The sequence below is a fragment of the Macaca mulatta genome, chromosome 16 (genome assembly GCF_049350105.2).
Source record: "Macaca mulatta isolate MMU2019108-1 chromosome 16, T2T-MMU8v2.0, whole genome shotgun sequence".
Classification (NCBI taxonomy): Eukaryota; Metazoa; Chordata; class Mammalia; order Primates; family Cercopithecidae; genus Macaca; species Macaca mulatta.
Genome location: NC_133421.1, coordinates 33,137,274 through 33,157,303, shown reverse-complemented (window position 1 = coordinate 33,157,303; position 20,030 = coordinate 33,137,274).

The following is a 20,030-nucleotide window of genomic DNA, read 5'->3' as shown; positions in this document are numbered from 1 at the left end:
AGTTACATCTGTATTTCGTGGATCTCTTTGCTAGCCTTATTTCTGTGGAATCTGAGAAAAGATATTTCCTTTCCCTTTGAAGACTATAGGGCCAAAGGAAATATCCTCCGATAACAAAGAGAAAGAAGCTTTCTGAGCAACTTCTTTGTGTTCTGTGAAATCATCTCACAGAGTTACAGCTTTCCCCTCAAGAAGCCTTTCGCTAAGACAGTTCTTGTGGAATTGGCAAAGTATATTTGGAAGCCCGTAGAGGGCTATGATGAAAAAGGAAATATCCTCCGATGAAATCTGGAAAGAAGCTTTCTAAGAAACTGCTTAGTGTTCTGTTAATTCATCTCACAGAGTTACATCTGTATTTCGTGGATCTCTTTGCTAGCCTTATTTCTGTGGAATCTGACAACAGATATTTCCTTTCCCTTTGAAGACTATAGGGCCAAAGGAAATATCCTCCAATAACAAAGAGAAAGAAGGTTTCTGAGAAACTTCTTTGTGTTCTTTGAAATCCTCTCACAGAGTTACAGCTTTCCCCTCAAGAAGCCTTTCGCTAAGACAGTTCTTGTGGAATTGGCAAAGTGATATTTGGAAGCTCTTAAAGGGCTAAGGAGAAAAAGGAAATATCCTCCGATGAAATCGGGAAAGAAGCTTTCTGAGAAACTGCTTAGTGTTCTGTTAATTCATCTCACAGAGTTACATCTGTATTTCGTGGATCTCTTTGCTAGCCTTATTTCTGTGGAATCTGAGAACAGATATTTCGGATCCCTTTGAAGACTATAGGGCCAAAGGAAATATCCTCCGATAACAAAGAGAAAGAAGCTTTCTGAGAAAGTTCTTTGTGTTCTGTGAAATCATCTCACAGAGTTACAGCTTTCCCCTCAAGAAGCCTTTCGCTAAGACAGTTCTTGTGGAATTGGCAAAGTGATATTTGGAAGCCCTTAGAGGGCTAGGGTGAAAAAGGAAATATCCTCCGATGAAATCTGGAAAGAAGCTTTTTGAGAAACTGCTTAGTGTTCTGTTAATTCATCTCACAGAGTTACATCTGTATTTCGTGGATCTCTTTGCTAGCCTTATTTCTGTGGAATCTGACAACAGATATTTCCTTTCCCTTTGAAGACTATAGGGCCAAAGGAAATATCTTCCGATAACAAAGAGAAAGAAGCTTTCTGAGAAACTTCTTTGTGTTCTGTGAAATCATCTCACAGAGTTACAGCTTTCCCCTCAAGAAGCCTTTCGCGAAGACAGTTCTTCTGGAATTGGCAAAGTGATATTTGGAAGCCCATAGAGGGCTATGGTAAAAAAGGAAATACCTTCCGATGAAATCTGAAAAGAAGCTTTCTGAGAAACTGATTAGTGATCTGTTAATTCATCTCACAGAGTTACATCTGTATTTCGTGGATCTCTTTGCTAGCCTTATTTCTGTGGAATCTGAGAACAGATATTTCGGATCCCTTTGAAGACTATAGGGCCAAAGGAAATATCCTCCGATAACAAAGAGAAAGAAGCTTTCTGAGAAACTTCTTTGTGTTCTGTGAAGTCATCTCACAGAGTTACAGCTTTCCCCACAAGAAGCCTTTCGCTAAGACCGTTCTGGTGGAATTGGCAAAGTGATATTTGGAAGCTCATAGAGAGCTATGGAGAAAAAGGAAATATCCTCCGTTGAAATCTGGAAAGAAGCTTTCTGAGAAACTCCTTAGTGATGTGTTAATTCATCTCACAGAGTTTCATCTGTATTTCGTGGATCTCTTTGCTAGCCTTATTTCTGTGGAATATGAGAACAGATATTTCGGATCCCTTTGAAGACTATAGGGCCAAAGGAAATATCCTCCGATAACAAAGAAAAAGAAGCTTTCTGAGAAACTTCTTTGTGTTCTGTGAAATCATCTCACAGAGTTACAGCTTGCCCCTCAAGAAGCCTTTCGCTAAGACAGTTCTTGTGGAATTGGCAAAGTGATATTTGGAAGCCCATAGAGGGCTATGGTGAAAAAGGAAATATCCTCCCATGAAATCTGGAAAGAAGCTTTCTGAGAAACTGCTTAGTGTTCTGTTAATTCATCTCACAGAGTTACATCTGTATTTCGTGGATCTCTTTGCTAGCCTTATTTCTGTGGAATCTGACAACAGATATTTCGGATCCCTTTGAAGACTATAGGGAAAAGGAAATATCCTCCTATAACAAAGAGAAAGAAGGTTTCTGAGAAACTTCTTTGTGTTCTGAGAAATCATCTCACAGAGTTACAGCTTTCCCCTCAAGAAGCCTTTCGCTAAGACAGTTCTTGTGGAATTGGCAAAGTGACATTTGGAAGCCCATAGAGGGCTATGGTGAAAAAGGAAATATCCTCCGATGAAATATGGAAGGAAGCTTTCTGAGAAACTGCTTAGTGTTCTGTTAATTCATCTCACAGAGTTACATCTGTATTTCGTGGATCTCTTTGCTAGCCTTATTTCTGTGGAATCTGAGAACAGATATTTCCTTTCCCTTTGAAGACTATAGGGCCAAAGGAAATATCCTCCGATAACAAAGAGAAAGAAGCTTTCTGAGAAACTTCTTTGTGTTCTGTGAAATCATCTCACAGAGTTACAGCTTTCCCCTCAAGAAGCCTTTCGCTAAGACAGTTCTTGTGGAATTGGCAAAGTGATATTTGGAAGCCCATAGAGGGCTATGGTGAAAAAGGAAATATCCTCCGATGAAATCTGGAAAGAAGTTTTCTGAGAAACTACTTAGTGTTCTGTTAATTCATCTCACAGAGTTACCTCTGAACTTCGTGGGTCTCTTTGCTAGCCTTATTTCTGTGGAATATGAGAACAGATATTTCGCATCCCTTTGAAGACTATACGGCCAAAGGAAATATCCTCCGATAACAAAGAGAAAGAAGCTTTCTGAGCAACTTCTTTGTGTTTTGTGAAATCATCTCACAGAGTTACAGCTTTCCCCTCAAGAAGCCTTTCGCTAAGACAGTTCTTGTGGAATTGGCAAAGTGATATTTGGAAGCTCATAGAGGGCTAAGGAGAAAAAGGAAATATCTTCCGATGAAATCTGGAAAGAAGCTTTCTGAGAAACTGCTTAGTGTTCTGTTAATTCATCTCACAGAGTTACATCTGTATTTCGTGGATCTCTTTGCTAGCCTTATTAATGTGGAATCTGACAACAGATATTTCGCATCCCTTTGAATACTATAGGGAAAAGGAAATATCCTCCGATAACAAAGAGAAAGAAGGTTTCTGAGCAACTTCTTTGTGTTCTGTGAAATCATCTCACAGAGTTACAGCTTTCCCCTAAAGAAGCCTTTCGCTAAGACAGTTCTTGTGGAATTGGCAAAGTGACATTTGGAAGCCCATAGAGGGCTATGGTGAAAAAGGAAATATCCTCCGATGAAATCTGGAAGGAAGCTTTCTGAGAAACTGCTTAGTGTTCTGTTAATTCATCTCACAGAGTTACATCTGTATTTCGTGGATCTCTTTGCTAGCCTTATTTCTGTGGAATCTGAGAAAAGACATTTCCTTTCCCTTTGAAGACTATAGGGCCAAAGGAAATATCCTCCGATAACAAAGAGAAAGAAGCTTTCTGAGCAACTTCTTTGTGTTCTGTGAAATCATCTCACTGAGTTACAGCTTTCCCCTCAAGAAGCCTTTCGCTAAGACAGTTCTTGTGGAATTGGCAAAGTGATATTTGGAAGCCCGTAGAGGGCTATGGTGAAAAAGGAAATATCCTCCGATGAAATCTGGAAAGAAGCTTTCTGAGAAACTGCTTAGTGTTCTGTTAATTCATCTCACAGAGTTACATCTGTATTTCGTGGATCTCTTTGCTAGCCTTATTTCTGTGGAATCTGACAACAGATATTTAATTTCCCTTTGAAGACTATAGGGCCAAAGGATATATCCTCCAATAACAAAGAGAAAGAATGTTTCTGAGAAACTTCTTTGTGTTCTTTGAAATCCTCCCACAGAGTTACAGCTTTCCCCTCAAGAAGCCTTTCGCTAAGACAGTTTGTGGAATTGGCAAAGTGATATTTGGAAGCTCATAGAGGGCTAAGGAGAAAAAGGAAATATCCTCCGATGAAATCGGGAAAGAAGCTTTCTGAGAAACTGCTTAGTGTTCTGTTAATTCATCTCACAGAGTTACATCTGTATTTCGTGGATCTCTTTGCTAGCCTTATTTCTGTGGAATCTCAGAAAAGATATTTCCTTTCCCTTTGAAGACTATAGGGCCAAAGGAAATATCCTCCGATAACAAAGAGAAAGAAGCTTTCTGAGAAAGGTCTTTGTGTTCTGTGAAATCATCTCACAGAGTTACAGCTTTCCCCTCAAGAAGCCTTTCGCTAAGACAGTTCTTGTGGAATTGGCAAAGTGATATTTGGAAGCCCATAGAAGGCTACGGTGAAAAAGGAAATATCCTCCGATGAAATCTGGAAAGAAGCTTTCTGAGAAACTGCTTAGTGTTCTGTTAATTCATCTCACAGAGTTACATCTGTATTTCGTGGATCTCATTGCTAGCCTTATTTCTGTGGAATCTGACAACAGATATTTCGGATCCCTTTGAAGACTATAGGGCCAAAGGAAATATCTTCCGATAACAAAGAGAAAGAAGCTTTCTGAGAAACTTCTTTGTGCTCTGTGAAATCATCTCACAGAGATACAGCTTTCCCCTCAAGAAGCCTTTCGCTAAGACAGTTCTTGTGGAATTGGCAAAGTGAAATTTGGAAGCCCATAGAGGCCTAGGGTGAAAAAGGAAATATCTTCCGATGAAATCTGGAAGGAAGCTTTCTGATAAACTGCTTAGTGTTCTGTTAATTCATCTCACAGAGTTACATCTGTATTTCGTGGATCTCTTTGCTAGCCTTATTTCTGTGGAATCTGAGAACAGATATTTCCTTTCCCTTTGAAGACTATAGGGCCAAAGGAAATATCCTCCGATAACAAAGAGAAAGAAGCTTTCTGAGAAACTTCTTTGTGTTCTGTGAAATCATCTCACAGAGTTACAGCTTTCCCCTCAAGAAGCCTTTCGCTAAGACAGTTCTTGTGGAATTGGCAAAGTGATATTTGGAAGCCCTTAGAGGGCTATGGTTAAAAAGGAAATATCCTCCGATGAAATCTGGAAAGAAGCTTTCTGAGAAACTACTTAGTGTTCTGTTAATTCATCTCACAGAGTTACCTCTGAACTTCGTGGGTCTCTTTGCTAGCCTTATTTCTGTGGAATCTGAGAACAGATATTTCGGATCCCATTGAAGACTATACGGCCAAAGGAAATATCCTCCGATAACAAAGAGAAAGAAGCTTTCTGAGCAACTTCTTTGTGTTTTGTGAAATCATCTCACAGAATTACAGCTTTCCCCTCAAGAAGCCTTTCGCTAAGACAGTTCTTGTGGAATTGGCAAAGTGATATTTGGAAGCCCATAGAGGTCTATGGTGACAAAGGAAATATCCTCCGATGAAATCTGGAAAGAACATTTCTGAGAAACTGCTAAGTGTTCTGTTAATTCATCTCACAGAGTTACATCTGTATTTCGTGGATCTCTTTGCTAGCCTTATTTCTGTGGAATCTGACAACAGATATTTCCTTTCCCTTTGAAGACTATAGGGCCAAAGGAAATATCCTCCGATAACAAAGAGAAAGAAGCTTTCTGAGAAACTGCTTTGTGTTCTGTGAAATCATCTCACAGAGTTACAGCTTTACACTCAAGAAGCCTTTGCTAGACATTTCTTGTGGAATTGGCAAAGTGATATTTGGAAGCTCATAGAGGGCTATGGAGAATAAGGAAATATCCTCCAATGATCTCTGGAAAGAAGCTTTCTGAGAAACTGCTTAGTGATCTGTTAATTCATCTCACAGAGTTACATCTGTATTTCGTGGATCTCTTTGCTAGCCTTATTTCTGTGGAATCTGAGAACAGATATGTCGGATCCCATAGAAGCTCATAGAGGGCTATGGAGAAAAAGGAAATATCCTCCGATGAAATCTGGAAAGAAGCTTTCTGAGAAACTGCTTAGTGTTCTCTTAATTCATCTCACAGAGTTACATCTGTGTTTCGTGGATTTCTTTGCTAGCCTTATTTCTGTGGAATCTGAGAACAGATATTTCCTTTCCCTTTGAAGACTATAGGGCCAAAGGAAATATCCTCAGATAACAAAGAGAAAGAAGCTTTCTGAGAAACTTCTTTGTGTTTTGTGAAATCATCTCACAGAGTTACAGCTTTCCCCTCAAGAAGCCTTTCGCTAAGACAGTTCTTGTGGAATTGGCAAAGTGATATTTGGAAGCTCATAGAGGGCTATGGAGAATAAGGAAATATCCTCCAATGATCTCTGGAAAGAAGCTTTCTGAGAAACTGCTTAGTGATCTGTTAATTCATCTCACAGAGTTACATCTGTATTTCGTGGATCTCTTTGCTAGCCTTATTTCTGTGGAATCTGAGAACAGATATGTCGGATCCCTTTGAAGACTATAGGGCCGAAGGAAATATCCTCCGATAAGAAAGAGAAAGAAGCTTTCTGAGCAACTTCTTTGTGTTCTGTGAAATCATCTCACAGAGTTACAGCTTTCCCCTCAAGAAGCCTTTGGCTAAGACAGTTCTTGTGGAATTGGCAAAGTGATATTTGGAAGCCCATAGAGGGCTATGGTGAAAAAGGAAATATCCTCCGATGAAATCTGGAAAGAAGCTTTCTGAGAAACTGCTTAGTGTTCTGTTAATTCATCTCACAGAGTTACATCTGTATTTCGTGGATCTCTTTGCTAGCGTTATTTCTGTGGAATCTGAGAACAGATAATTCCTTTCACTTTGAAGACTATAGGGCCAGAGGAAATATCCTCCGATAAAAAAGAGAAAGAAGCTTTCTCAGAAACTTCTTTGTGTTCTGTGAAATCATCTCACAGAGTTACAGCTTTCCCCTCAAGAAGCCTTTTGCTAAGACAGTTCTTGTGGAATTGGCAAAGTGATATTTGGAAGCCCGAGAGGGCTATGGTGAAAAAGGAAATATCCTCCGATGAAATCTGGAAAGAAGCTTTCTGAGAAACTGCTTAGTGTTCTGTGAATTCATCTCACAGAGTTAACTCTGTACTTCGTGGATCTCTTTGCTAGACTTATTTCTGTGGAATCTGAGAACAGATATTTTGGATCCCTTTGAAGACTATAGGGCCAAAGGAAATATCCTCCGATAACGAAGAGAAAGAAGCTTTCTGAGCAACTTCTTTGTGTTCTGTGAAATCATCTCACAGAGTTACAGCTTTCCCCTCAAGAAGCCTTTCGCTAAGACAGTTCTTGTGGAATTGGCAAAGTGATATTTGGAAGCCTGTAGAGGGCTATGGTGAAAAAGGAAATATCCTGCGATGAAATCTGGAAAGAAGCTTTCTGAGAAACTGCTTAGTGATCTGTTAATTCATCTCACAGAGTTACATCTGTATTTCGTGGATCTCTTTGCTAGCCTTATTTCTGTGGAATCTGACAACAGATGTTTCGTATCCCTTTGAAGACTATAGAGCCAAAGGAAATATCCACCGATAACAAAGAGAAAGAAGGTTTCTGAGAAACTTCTTTGTGTTCTGTGAAATCATCTCACAGAGTTACAGCTTTCCCCTCAAGAAGCCTTTCGCTAAGACAGTTCTTGTGGAATTGGCAAAGTGATATTTGGAAGCCCATAGAGGGCTATGGTGAAAAAGGAAATATCCTCCGATGAAATCTGGAAAGAAGCTTTCTGAGAAACTGCTTAGTGTTCTGTTAATTCATCTCACAGAGTTACATCTGTATTTCGTGGATCTCTTTGCTAGCGTTATTTCTGTGGAATCTGAGAACAGATAATTCCTTTCCCTTTGAAGACTATAGGGCCAAAGGAAATATCCTCCGATAACAAAGAGAAAGAAGCTTTCTCAGAAACTTCTTTGTGTTCTGTGAAATCATCTCACAGAGTTACAGCTTTCCCCTCAAGAAGCCTTTTGCTAAGACAGTTCTTGTGGAATTGGCAAAGTGATAGTTGGAAGCCCGAGAGGGCTATGGTGAAAAAGGAAATATCCTCCGATGAAATCTGGAAAGAAGCTTTCTGAGAAACTGCTTAGTGTTCTGTGAATTCACTTCACAGAGTTAACTCTGTACTTCGTGGATCTCTTTGCTAGACTTATTTCTGTGGAATCTGAGAACAGATATTTCGGATCCCTTTGAAGACTATACGGCCAAAGGAAATATCCTCCGATAACAAAGAGAAAGAAGCTTTCTGAGCAACTTCTTTGTGTTCTGTGAAATCATCTCACAGAGTTACAGCTTTCCCCTCAAGAAGCCTTTCGCTAAGACAGTTCTTGTGGAATTGGCAAAGTGATATTTGGAAGACCGTAGAGGGCTATGGTGAAAAAGGAAATATCCTCCGATGAAATCTGGAAAGAAGCTTTCTGAGAAACTGCTTAGTGTTCTGTTATTTCATCTCCCAGAGTTACATCTGTATTTCGTGGATCTCTTTGCTAGCCTTATTTCTGTGGAATCTGACAACAGATATTTCGGATCCCTTTGAAGACTATAGGGCCAAAGGAAATATCCTCCGATAACAAAGAGAAAGAAGCTTTCTGAGCAACTTCTTTGTGTTCTGTGAAATCATCTCACAGAGTTACAGCTTTCCCCTCAAGAAGCCTTTCGCTAAGACAGTTCTTGTGGAATTGGCAAAGTGATATTTGGATGCCCATAGAGGGCTATGGTGAAAAAGGAAATATCCTCCGATGAAATCTGGAAAGAAGCTTTCTGAGAAACTGCTAAGTGTTCTATTAATTCATCTCACAGAGTTACATCTGTATTTCGTGGATCTCTTTGCTAGCCTTATTTCTGTGGAATCTGTGAACAGATATTTCGGATCCCTTTGAAGACTATAGGGCCAAAGGAAATATCCTCCGATAACAAAGAGAAAGAAGCTTTCTGAGAAACTTCTTTGTGTTCTGTGAAATCATCTCACAGAGTTACAGCTTTCCCCTCAAGAAGCCTTTCGCTAAGACAGTTCTTGAGGAATTGCAAAGTGATATTTGGAAGCCCCTAGAGGGCTATGGTGAAAAAGGAAATATCCTCCGATGAAATCTGGAAAGAAGCTTTCTGAGAGACTGCTCAGTTTTGAAATAATTCAACTCACAGAGTTACGTCTGTATTTCGTGGATCTCTTTTCTAGCCTTATTTCTGTGGAATCTGAGAACAGATATTTCAGATCCCTTTGAAGACTATAGGGCCAAAGGAAATATCCTCCGATAACAAAGAGAAAGAAGGTTTCTGAGAAACTTCTTTGTGTTCTGTGAAATCATCTCACAGAGTTACAGCTTTCCCCTCAAGAAGCCTTTCGCTAAGACAGTTCTTGTGGAATTGGCAAAGTGATATTTGGAAGCCCATAGAGGGCTATGGTGACAAAGGAAATATCCTCCGATGAAATCTGGAAAGAACATTTCTGAGAAACTGCTAAGTGTTCTGTTAATTCATCTCACAGAGTTACATCTGTATTTCGTGGATCTCTTTGCTAGCCTTATTTCTGTGGAATCTGACAACAGATATTTCCTTTCCCTTTGAAGACTATAGGGCCAAAGGAAATATCCTCCGATAACAAAGAGAAAGAAGCTTTCTGAGAAACTGCTTTGTGTTCTGTGAAATCATCTCACAGAGTTACAGCTTTACACTCAAGAAGCCTTTGCTAGACATTTCTTGTGGAATTGGCAAAGTGATATTTGGAAGCTCATAGAGGGCTATGGAGAAAAAGGAAATATCCTCCGATGAAATCTGGAAAGAAGCTTTCTGAGAAACTGCTTAGTGTTCTCTTAATTCATCTCACAGAGTTACATCTGTGTTTCGTGGATTTCTTTGCTAGCCTTATTTCTGTGGAATCTGAGAACAGATATTTCCTTTCCCTTTGAAGACTATAGGGCCAAAGGAAATATCCTCAGATAACAAAGAGAAAGAAGGTTTCTGAGAAACTTCTTTGTGTTTTGTGAAATCATCTCACAGAGTTACAGCTTTCCCCTCAAGAAGCCTTTCGCTAAGACAGTTCTTGTGGAAATGGCAAAGTGATATTTGGAAGCTCATAGAGGGCTATGGAGAAAAAGGAAATATCCTCCAATGATCTCTGGAAAGAAGCTTTCTGAGAAACTGCTTAGTGATCTGTTAATTCATCTCACAGAGTTACATCTGTATTTCGTGGATCTCTTTGCTAGCCTTATTTCTGTGGAATCTGAGAACAGATATGTCGGATCCCTTTGAAGACTATATGGCCGAAGGAAATATCCTCCGATAAGAAAGAGAAAGAAGCTTTCTGAGCAACTTCTTTGTGTTCTGTGAAATCATCTCACAGAGTTACAGCTTTCCCCTCAAGAAGCCTTTCGCTAAGACAGTTCTTGTGGAATTGGCAAAGTGATATTTGGAAGCCCATAGAGGGCTATGGTGAAAAAGGAAATATCCTCCGATGAAATCTGGAAAGAAGCTTTCTGAGAAACTGCTTAGTGTTCTGTTAATTCATCTCACAGAGTTACATCTGTATTTCGTGGATCTCTTTGCTAGCGTTATTTCTGTGGAATCTGAGAACAGATAATTCCTTTCACTTTGAAGACTATAGGGCCAGAGGAAATATCCTCCGATAACAAAGAGAAAGAAGCTTTCTCAGAAACTTCTTTGTGTTCTGTGAAATCATCTCACAGAGTTACAGCTTTCCCCTCAAGAAGCCTTTTGCTAAGACAGTTCTTGTGGAATTGGCAAAGTGATATTTGGAAGCCCGAGAGGGCTATGGTGAAAAAGGAAATATCCTCCGATGAAATCTGGAAAGAAGCTTTCTGAGAAACTGCTTAGTGTTCTGTGAATTCATCTCACAGAGTTAACTCTGTACTTCGTGGATCTCTTTGCTAGACTTATTTCTGTGGAATCTGAGAACAGATATTTTGGATCCCTTTGAAGACTATAGGGCCAAAGGAAATATCCTCCGATAACGAAGAGAAAGAAGCTTTCTGAGCAACTTCTTTGTGTTCTGTGAAATCATCTCACAGAGTTACAGCTTTCCCCTCAAGAAGCCTTTCGCTAAGACAGTTCTTGTGGAATTGGCAAAGTGATATTTGGAAGCCTGTAGAGGGCTATGGTGAAAAAGGAAATATCCTCCGATGAAATCTGGAAAGAAGCTTTCTGAGAAACTGCTTAGTGTTCTGTTAATTCATCTCCCAGAGTTACATCTGTATTTCGTGGATCTCTTTGCTAGCCTTATTTCTGTGGAATCTGACAACAGATATTTCGGATCCCTTTGAAGACTATAGGGCCAAAGGAAATATCCTCCGATAACAAAGAGAAAGAAGCTTTCTGAGCAACTTCTTTGTGTTCTGTGAAATCATCTCACAGAGTTACAGCTTTCCCCTCAAGAAGCCTTTCGCTAAGACAGTTCTTGTGGAATTGGCAAAGTGATATTTGGATGCGCATAGAGGGCTATGGTGAAAAAGGAAATATCCTCCGATGAAATCTGGAAAGAAGCTTTCTGAGAAACTGCTCAGTGTTCTATTAATTCATCTCACAGAGTTACATCTGTATTTCGTGGATCTCTTTGCTAGCCTTATTTCTGTGGAATCTGTGAACAGATATTTCGGATCCCTTTGAAGACTATAGGGCCAAAGGAAATATCCTCCGATAACAAAGAGAAAGAAGCTTTCTGAGAAACTTCTTTGTGTTCTGTGAAATCATCTCACAGAGTTACAGCTTTCCCCTCAAGAAGCCTTTCGCTAAGACAGTTCTTGAGGAATTGCAAAGTGATATTTGGAAGCCCCTAGAGGGCTATGGTGAAAAAGGAAATATCCTCCGATGAAATCTGGAAAGAAGCTTTCTGAGAGACTGCTCAGTTTTGAAATAATTCAACTCACAGAGTTACGTCTGTATTTCGTGGATCTCTTTTCTAGCCTTATTTCTGTGGAATCTGAGAACAGATATTTCAGATCCCTTTGAAGACTATAGGGCCAAAGGAAATATCCTCCGATAACAAAGAGAAAGAAGGTTTCTGAGAAACTTCTTTGTGTTCTGTGAAATCATCTCACAGAGTTACAGCTTTCCCCTCAAGAAGCCTTTCGCTAAGACAGTTCTTGTGGAATTGGCAAAGTGATATTTGGAAGCCCATAGAGGGCTATGGTGAAAAAGGAAATATCCTCCGATGAAATCTGGAAAGAAGCTTTCTGAGAAACTGCTTAGTGTTCTGTTAATTCATCTCACAGAGTTACATCTGTATTTCGTGGATCTCTTTGCTGGCCTTATTTCTGTGGAATCTGACAACAGATATTTCCTTTCCCTTTGAAGACTATAGGGTCAAAGGAAATATCTTCCGATAACAAAGAGAAAGAAGCTTTCTGAGAAACTTCTTTGTGTTCTCTGAAATCATCTCACAGAGTTACAGCTTTCCCCTCAAGAAGCCTTTCGCTAAGAAAGTTCTTCTGGAATTGGCCAAGTGATATTTGGAAGCCCATAGAGGGCTATGGTGAAAAAGGAAATATCCTCCGATGAAATCTGGAAAGAAGCTTTCTGAGAAACTGCTTAGTGATCTGTTAATTCATCTCACAGAGTTACATCTGTATTTCGTGGATCTCTTTGCTAGCCTTATTTCTGTGGAATCTGAGAACAGATGTTTCGTATCCCTTTGAAGACTATAGAGCCAAAGGAAATATCCACCGATAACAAAGAGAAAGAAGGTTTCTGAGAAACTTCTTTGTGTTCTGTGAAATCATCTCACAGAGTTACAGCTTTCCCCTCAAGAAGCCTTTCGCTAAGACAGTTCTTGTGGAATTGGCAAAGTGATATTTGGAAGCCCATAGAGGGCTATGGTGAAAAAGGAAATATCCTCCGATGAAATCTGGAAAGAAGCTTTCTGAGAAACTGCTTAGTGTTCTGTTAATTCATCTCACAGAGTTACATCTGTATTTCGTGGATCTCTTTGCTAGCGTTATTTCTGTGGAATCTGAGAACAGATAATTCCTTTCCCTTTGAAGACTATAGGGCCAAAGGAAATATCCTCCGATAACAAAGAGAAAGAAGCTTTCTCAGAAACTTCTTTGTGTTCTGTGAAATCATCTCACAGAGTTACAGCTTTCCCCTCAAGAAGCCTTTTGCTAAGACAGTTCTTGTGGAATTGGCAAAGTGATAGTTGGAAGCCCGAGAGGGCTATGGTGAAAAAGGAAATATCCTCCGATGAAATCTGGAAAGAAGCTTTCTGAGAAACTGCTTAGTGTTCTGTGAATTCACTTCACAGAGTTAACTCTGTACTTCGTGGATCTCTTTGCTAGACTTATTTCTGTGGAATCTGAGAACAGATATTTCGGATCCCTTTGAAGACTATACGGCCAAAGGAAATATCCTCCGATAACAAAGAGAAAGAAGCTTTCTGAGAAACTTCTTTGTGTTCTGTGAAATCATCTCACAGAGTTACAGCTTTCCCCTCAAGAAGCCTTTCGCTAAGACAGTTCTTGTGGAATTGGCAAAGTGATATTTGGAAGCCCGTAGAGGGCTATGGTGAAAAAGGAAATATCCTCCGATGAAATCTGGAAAGAAGCTTCCTGAGAAACTGCTTAGTGTTCTGTTAATTCATCTCACAGAGTTACATCTGTATTTCGTGGATCTCTTTGCTAGCCTTATTTCTGTGGAATCTGACAACAGATATTTCGGATCCCTTTGAAGACTATAGGGCCAAAGGAAATATCCTCCGATAACAAAGAGAAAGAAGCTTTCTGAGAAACTTCTTTGTGTTCTGTGAAATCATCTCACAGAGTTACAGCTTTCCCCTCAAGAAGCCTTTCGCTAAGACAGTTCTTGAGGAATTGCAAAGTGATATTTGGAAGCCCATAGAGGGCTATGGTGAAAAAGGAAATATCCTCCGATGAAATCTGGAAAGAAGCTTTCTGAGAAACTGCTTAGTGTTCTGTTAATTCATCTCACAGAGTTACATCTGTATTTCGTAGATCTCCTTGCTAGCCTTATTTCTGTGGAATCTGAGAACAGATAATTCCTTTCCCTTTGAAGACTATAGGGCCAAAGGAAATATCCTCCGATATCAAAGAGAAAGAAGCTTTCTCAGAAACTTCTTTGTGTTCTGTGAAATCATCTCACAGAGTTACAGCTTTCCCCTCAAGAAGCCTTTCGCTAAGACAGTTCTTGTGGAATTGGCAAAGTGATATTTAGAAGCCCATAGAGGGCTATGGTGAAAAAGGAAATATCCTCCGATGAAATCTGGAAAGAAGCTTTCTGAGAAACTGCTTAGTGTTCTGTTAATTCATCTCACAGAGTTACATCTGTATTTCGTGGATCTCTTTGCTAGCCTTATTTCTGTGGTATCTGACAACAGATATTTCCTTTCCCTTTGAAGACTATAGGGCCAAAGGAAATATCCTCCGATAACAAAGAGAAGGAAGCTTTCTGAGAAACTTCTTTGTGTTCTGTGAAATCATCTCACAGAGTTACAGCTTTCCCCTCAAGAAGCCTTTTGCTAAGACAGTTCTTGTGGAATTGGCAAAGTGATATTTGGAAGCTCATAGAGGGCTATGGTGAAAAAGGAAATATCCTCCGATGAAATCTGGAAAGAAGCTTTCTGACAAACTGCTCAGTGTTCTATTAATTCATCTCACAGAGTTACATCTGTATTTCGTGGATCTCTTTGCTAGCCTTATTTCTGTGGAATCTGTGAACAGATATTTCGGATCCCTTTGAGGAGTATAGAGCCAAAGGAAATATCCTCCGATAACAAAGAGAAAGAAGCTTTCTGAGAAACTTCTTTGTGTTCTGTGAAATCATCTCACAGAGTTACAGCTTTCCCCTCAAGAAGACTTTCGCTAAGACAGTTCTTGTGGAATTGGCAAAGTGATCTTTGGAAGCCCATAGAGGGCTATGGTGAAAAAGGAAATATCCTACCATGAAATCTGGAAGGAAGCTTTCTGAGAAACTGCTTAGTGTTCTGTTAATTCATCTCACAGAGTTACATCTGTATTTCGTGGATCTCTTTGCTAGCCTTATTTCTGTGGAATCTGACAACAGATATTTCGGATCCCTTTGAAGACTATAGGGCCAAAGGAAATATCCTCCTATAACAAAGAGAAAGAAGCTTTCTGAGCAACTTCTTTGTGTTCTGTGAAATCATCTCACAGAGTTACAGCTTTCCCCTCAAGAAGCCTTTCGCTAAGACAGTTCTTGTGGAATTGGCAAAGTGATATTTGGATGCGCATAGAGGGCTATGGTGAAAAAGGAAATATCCTCCGATGAAATCTGGAAAGAAGCTTTCTGAGAAACTGCTCAGTGTTCTATTAATTCATCTCACAGAGTTACATCTGTATTTCGTGGATCTCTTAGCTAGCCTTATTTCTGTGGAATCTGTGAACAGATATTTCGGATCCCTTTGAAGACTATAGGGCCAAAGGAAATATCCTCCGATAACAAAGAGAAAGAAGCTTTCTGAGAAACTTCTTTGTGTTCTGTGAAATCATCTCACAGAGTTACAGCTTTCCCCTCAAGAAGCCTTTCGCTAAGACAGTTCTTGAGGAATTGCAAAGTGATATTTGGAAGCCCATAGAGGGCTATGGTGAAAAAGGAAATATCCTCCGATGAAATCTGGAAAGAAGCTTTCTGAGAGACTGCTCAGTTTTGAAATAATTCATCTCACAGAGTTACATCTGTATTTCGTGGATCTCTTTGCTAGCCTTACTTCTGTGGAATCTGAGAACAGATATTTCGGATCCCTTTGAAGACTATAGGGCCAAAGGAAATATCCTCCGATAACAAAGAGAAAGAAGGTTTCTGAGAAACTTCTTTGTGTTCTGTGAAATCATCTCACAGAGTTACAGCTTTCCCCTCAAGAAGCCTTTCGCTAAGACAGTTCTTGTGGAATTGGCAAAGTGATATTTGGAAGCCCATAGAGGGCTATGGTGAAAAAGGAAATATCCTCCGATGAAATCTGGAAAGAAGCTTTCTGAGAAACTGCTTAGTGTTCTGTTAATTCATCTCACAGAGTTACATCTGTTTTTCGTGGATCTCTTTGCTGGCCTTATTTCTGTGGAATCTGACAACAGATATTTCCTTTCCCTTTGAAGACTATAGGGCCAAACGAAATATCTTCCGATAACAAAGAGAAAGAAGCTTTCTGAGAAACTTCTTTGTGTTCTGTGAAATCATCTCACAGAGTTACAGATTTCCCCTCAAGAAGCCTTTCGCTAAGAAAGTTCTTCTGGAATTGGCCAAGTGATATTTGGAAGCCCATAGAGGGCTATGGTGAAAAAGGAAATATCCTCCGATGAAATCTGGAAAGAAGCTTTCTGAGAAACTGCATAGTGATCTGTTAATTCATCTCACAGAGTTACATCTGTATTTCGTGGATCTCTTTGTTAGCCTTATTTCTGTGGAATCTGAGAACAGATGTTTCGTATCCCTTTGAAGACTATAGAGCCAAAGGAAATATCCTCCGATAACAAAGAGAAAGAAGGTTTCTGAGAAACTTCTTTGTGTTCTGTGAAATCATCTCACAGAGTTACAGCTTTCCCCTCAAGAAGCCTTTCGCTAAGACAGTTCTTGTGGAATTGGCAAAGTGACATTTGGAAGCCCATAGAGGTCTACGGTGAAAAAGGAAATATCCTCCGATGAAATCTGGAAAGAAGCTTTCTGAGAAACTGCTTAGTGTTCTGTTAATTCATCTCACAGGGTTACATCTGTATTTCGTGGATCTCTTTGCTACCCTTATTTCTGTGGAATCTGAGAACAGATATTTCGTTTCCCTTTGAAGACTACAGGGCCAAAGGAAATATCCTCCGATAACAAAGAGAAAGAAGCTTTCTGAGAAACTTCTTTGTGTTCTGTGAAATCCTCTCACAGAGTTACAGCTTTTCCCTCAAGAAGCCTTTCGCTAAGACAGTTCTTGTGGAATTGGCAAAGTGATATTTGGAAGCCCATAGAGGGCTATGGTGAAAAAGGAAATATCCTCCGATGAAATCTGGAAAGAAGGTTTCTGAGAAACTGCTCAGTGTTCTGTTAATTCATCTCACAGAGTTACATCTGTATTTCGTGGATATCTTTGCTAGCCTTATTTCTCTGGAATCTGAGAACAGATATTTCGGATCCCTTTGAAGACTATAGGGGCAAAGGAAATATCCTCCAATAACAAAGAGAAAGAAGCTTTCTGAGAAACTTCTTTGTGTTCTGTGAAATCATCTCACAGAGTTACAGCTTTCCCCTCAAGAAGCCTTTCGCTAAGACAGTTCTTGTGGAATTGGCAAAGTGATATTTGGAAGCCCATAGAGGGCTATGGTGAAAAAGGAAATATCCTCAGATGAAATCTGGAAGGAAGCTTTCTGAGAAACTGCTCAGTGTTCTGTTAATTCATCTCACAGAGTTACATCTGTATTTCGTGGATATCTTTGCTAGCCTTATTTCTGTGGAATCTGAGAACAGATATTTCCTTTCCCTTTGAAGACTATAGGGCCAAAGGAAATATCCTCCGATAACAAAGACAAAGAAGCTTTCTGAGAAACTTCTTTGTGTTCTGTGAAATCATCTCACAGAGTTACAGCTTTCCCCTCAAGAAGCCTTTCGCTAAGTCAGTTCTTGTGGAATTGGCAAAGTGATATTTGGAAGCCCGTAGAGGGCTATGGTGAAAAAGGAAATATCATCCGATGAAATCTGGAAAGAAGCTTTCTGAGAAACTGCTTAGTGTTCTGTTAATTCATCTCACAGAGTTACCCCTGTACTTCGTGGATCTCTTTGCTAGCCTTATTTCTGTGGAATCTGAGAGCAGATATTTCGGATCCCTTTGAATTCTATACGGCCAAAGGAAATATCCTCCGATAACAAAGAGAAAGAAGCTTTCTGAGAAACTTCTTAGTGTTCTGTGAAATCATCTCACAGAGTTACAGCTTTCCCGTCAAGAAGCCTTTCGCTAAGACAGTTCTTGTGGAATTGGCAAAGTGATATTTGGAAGCCCATAGAGGGCTATGGTGAAAAAGGAAATATCCTCCGATGAAATCTGGAAAGAAGCTTTCTGAGAAACTGCTTAGTGTTCTGTTAATTCATCTCACAGAGTTACATCTGTATTTCGTAGATATCTTTGCTAGCCTTATTTCTGTGGAATCTGAGAACAGATAATTCCTTTCCCTTTGAAGACTATAGGGCCAAAGGAAATATCCTCCGATATCAAAGAGAAAGAAGCTTTCTCAGAAACTTCTTTGTGTTCTGTGAAATCATCTCACAGAGTTACAGCTTTCCCCTCAAGAAGCCTTTCGCTAAGACAGTTCTTGTGGAATTGGCAAAGTGATATTTGGAAGCCCATAGAGGGCTATGGTGAAAAAGGAAATATCCTCCGATGAAATCTGGAAAGAAGCTTTCTGAGAAACTGCTTAGTGTTCTGTTAATTCATCTCACAGAGTTACATCTGTATTTCGTGGATCTCTTTGCTAGCCTTATTTCTGTGCAATCTGACAACAGATATTTCCTTTCCCTTTGAAGACTATAGGGCCAAAGGAAATATCCTCCGATAACAAAGAGAAGGAAGCTTTCTGAGAAACTTCTTTGTGTTCTGTGAAATCATCTCACAGAGTTACAGCTTTCCCCTCAAGAAGCCTTTTGCTAAGACAGTTCTTGTGGAATTGGCAAAGTGATATTTGGAAGCTCATAGAGGGCTATGGTGAAAAAGGAAATATCCTCCGATGAAATCTGGAAAGAAGCTTTCTGACAAACTGCTCAGTGTTCTATTAATTCATCTCACAGAGTTACATCTGTATTTCGTGGATCTCTTTGCTAGCCTTATTTCTGTGGAATCTGTGAACAGATATTTCGGATCCCTTTGAAGACTATAGAGCCAAAGGAAATATCCTCCGATAACAAAGAGAAAGAAGCTTTCTGAGAAACTTCTTTGTGTTCTGTGAAATCATCTCACAGAGTTACAGCTTTCCCCTCAAGAAGCCTTTCGCTAAGACAGTTCTTGTGGAATTGCAAAGTGATATTTGGATGCCCATAGAGGGCTATGGTGAAAAAGGAAATATCCTCCGATGAAATCTGGAAAGAAGCTTTCTGAGAAACTCCTCAGTGTTCTATTAATTCATCTCACAGAGTTACATCTGTATTTCGTGGATCTCTTTGCTAGCCTTATTTCTGTGGAATCTGTGAACAGATATTTCGGATCCCTTTGAAGTCTATAGGGCCAAAGGAAATATCCTCCGATAACAAAGAGAAAGAAGCTTTCTGAGAAACTTCTTTGTGTTCTGTGAAATCATCTCACAGAGTTACAGCTTTCCCCTCAAGAAGCCTTTCGCTAAGACAGTTCTTGTGGAATGGCAAAGTGATATTTGGAAGCCCATAGAGGGCTATGGTGAAAAAGGAAATATCCTCCGATGAAATCTGGAAAGAAGCTTTCTGAGAAACTGCTCAGTTTTCTATTAATTCATCTCACAGAGTTACATCTGTATTTCGTGGAACTCTTTGCTAGCCTTATTTCTGTGGAATCTGTGAACCGATATTTCGGATCCCTTTGAAGACTATAGGGCCAAAGGAAATATCCTCCGATAACAAAGAGAAAGAAGCTTTCTGAGAAACTTCTTTGTGTTCTGTAAAATCAACTCACAGAATTACAGCTTTCCCCTCAAGAAGCCTTTCGCTAAGACAGTTCTTGTGGAATTGGCAAAGTGATCTTTGGAAGCCCATAGAGGGCTATGGTGAAAAAGGAAATATCCTACCATGAAATCTGGAAGGAAGCTTTCTGAGAAACTGCTTAGTGTTCTGTTAATTCATCTCACAGAGTTACATCTGTATTTCGTGGATCTCTTTGCTAGCCTTATTTCTGTGGAATCTGACAACAGATATTTCGGATCCCTTTGAAGACTATAGGGCCAAAGGAAATATCCTCCGATAACAAAGAGAAAGAAGCTTTCTGAGAAACTTCTTTCTGTTCTGTGAAATCATCTCCCAGAGTTACAGCTTTCCCCTCAAGAAGCCTTTCGCTAAGACAGTTCTTGTGGAATTGGCAAAGTATTATTTGGAAGCCCTTAGAATGCTATGGTGAAAAAGTAAATATCCTCCGATGAAATCTGGAAAGAAGCTTTCTGAGAAACTGCT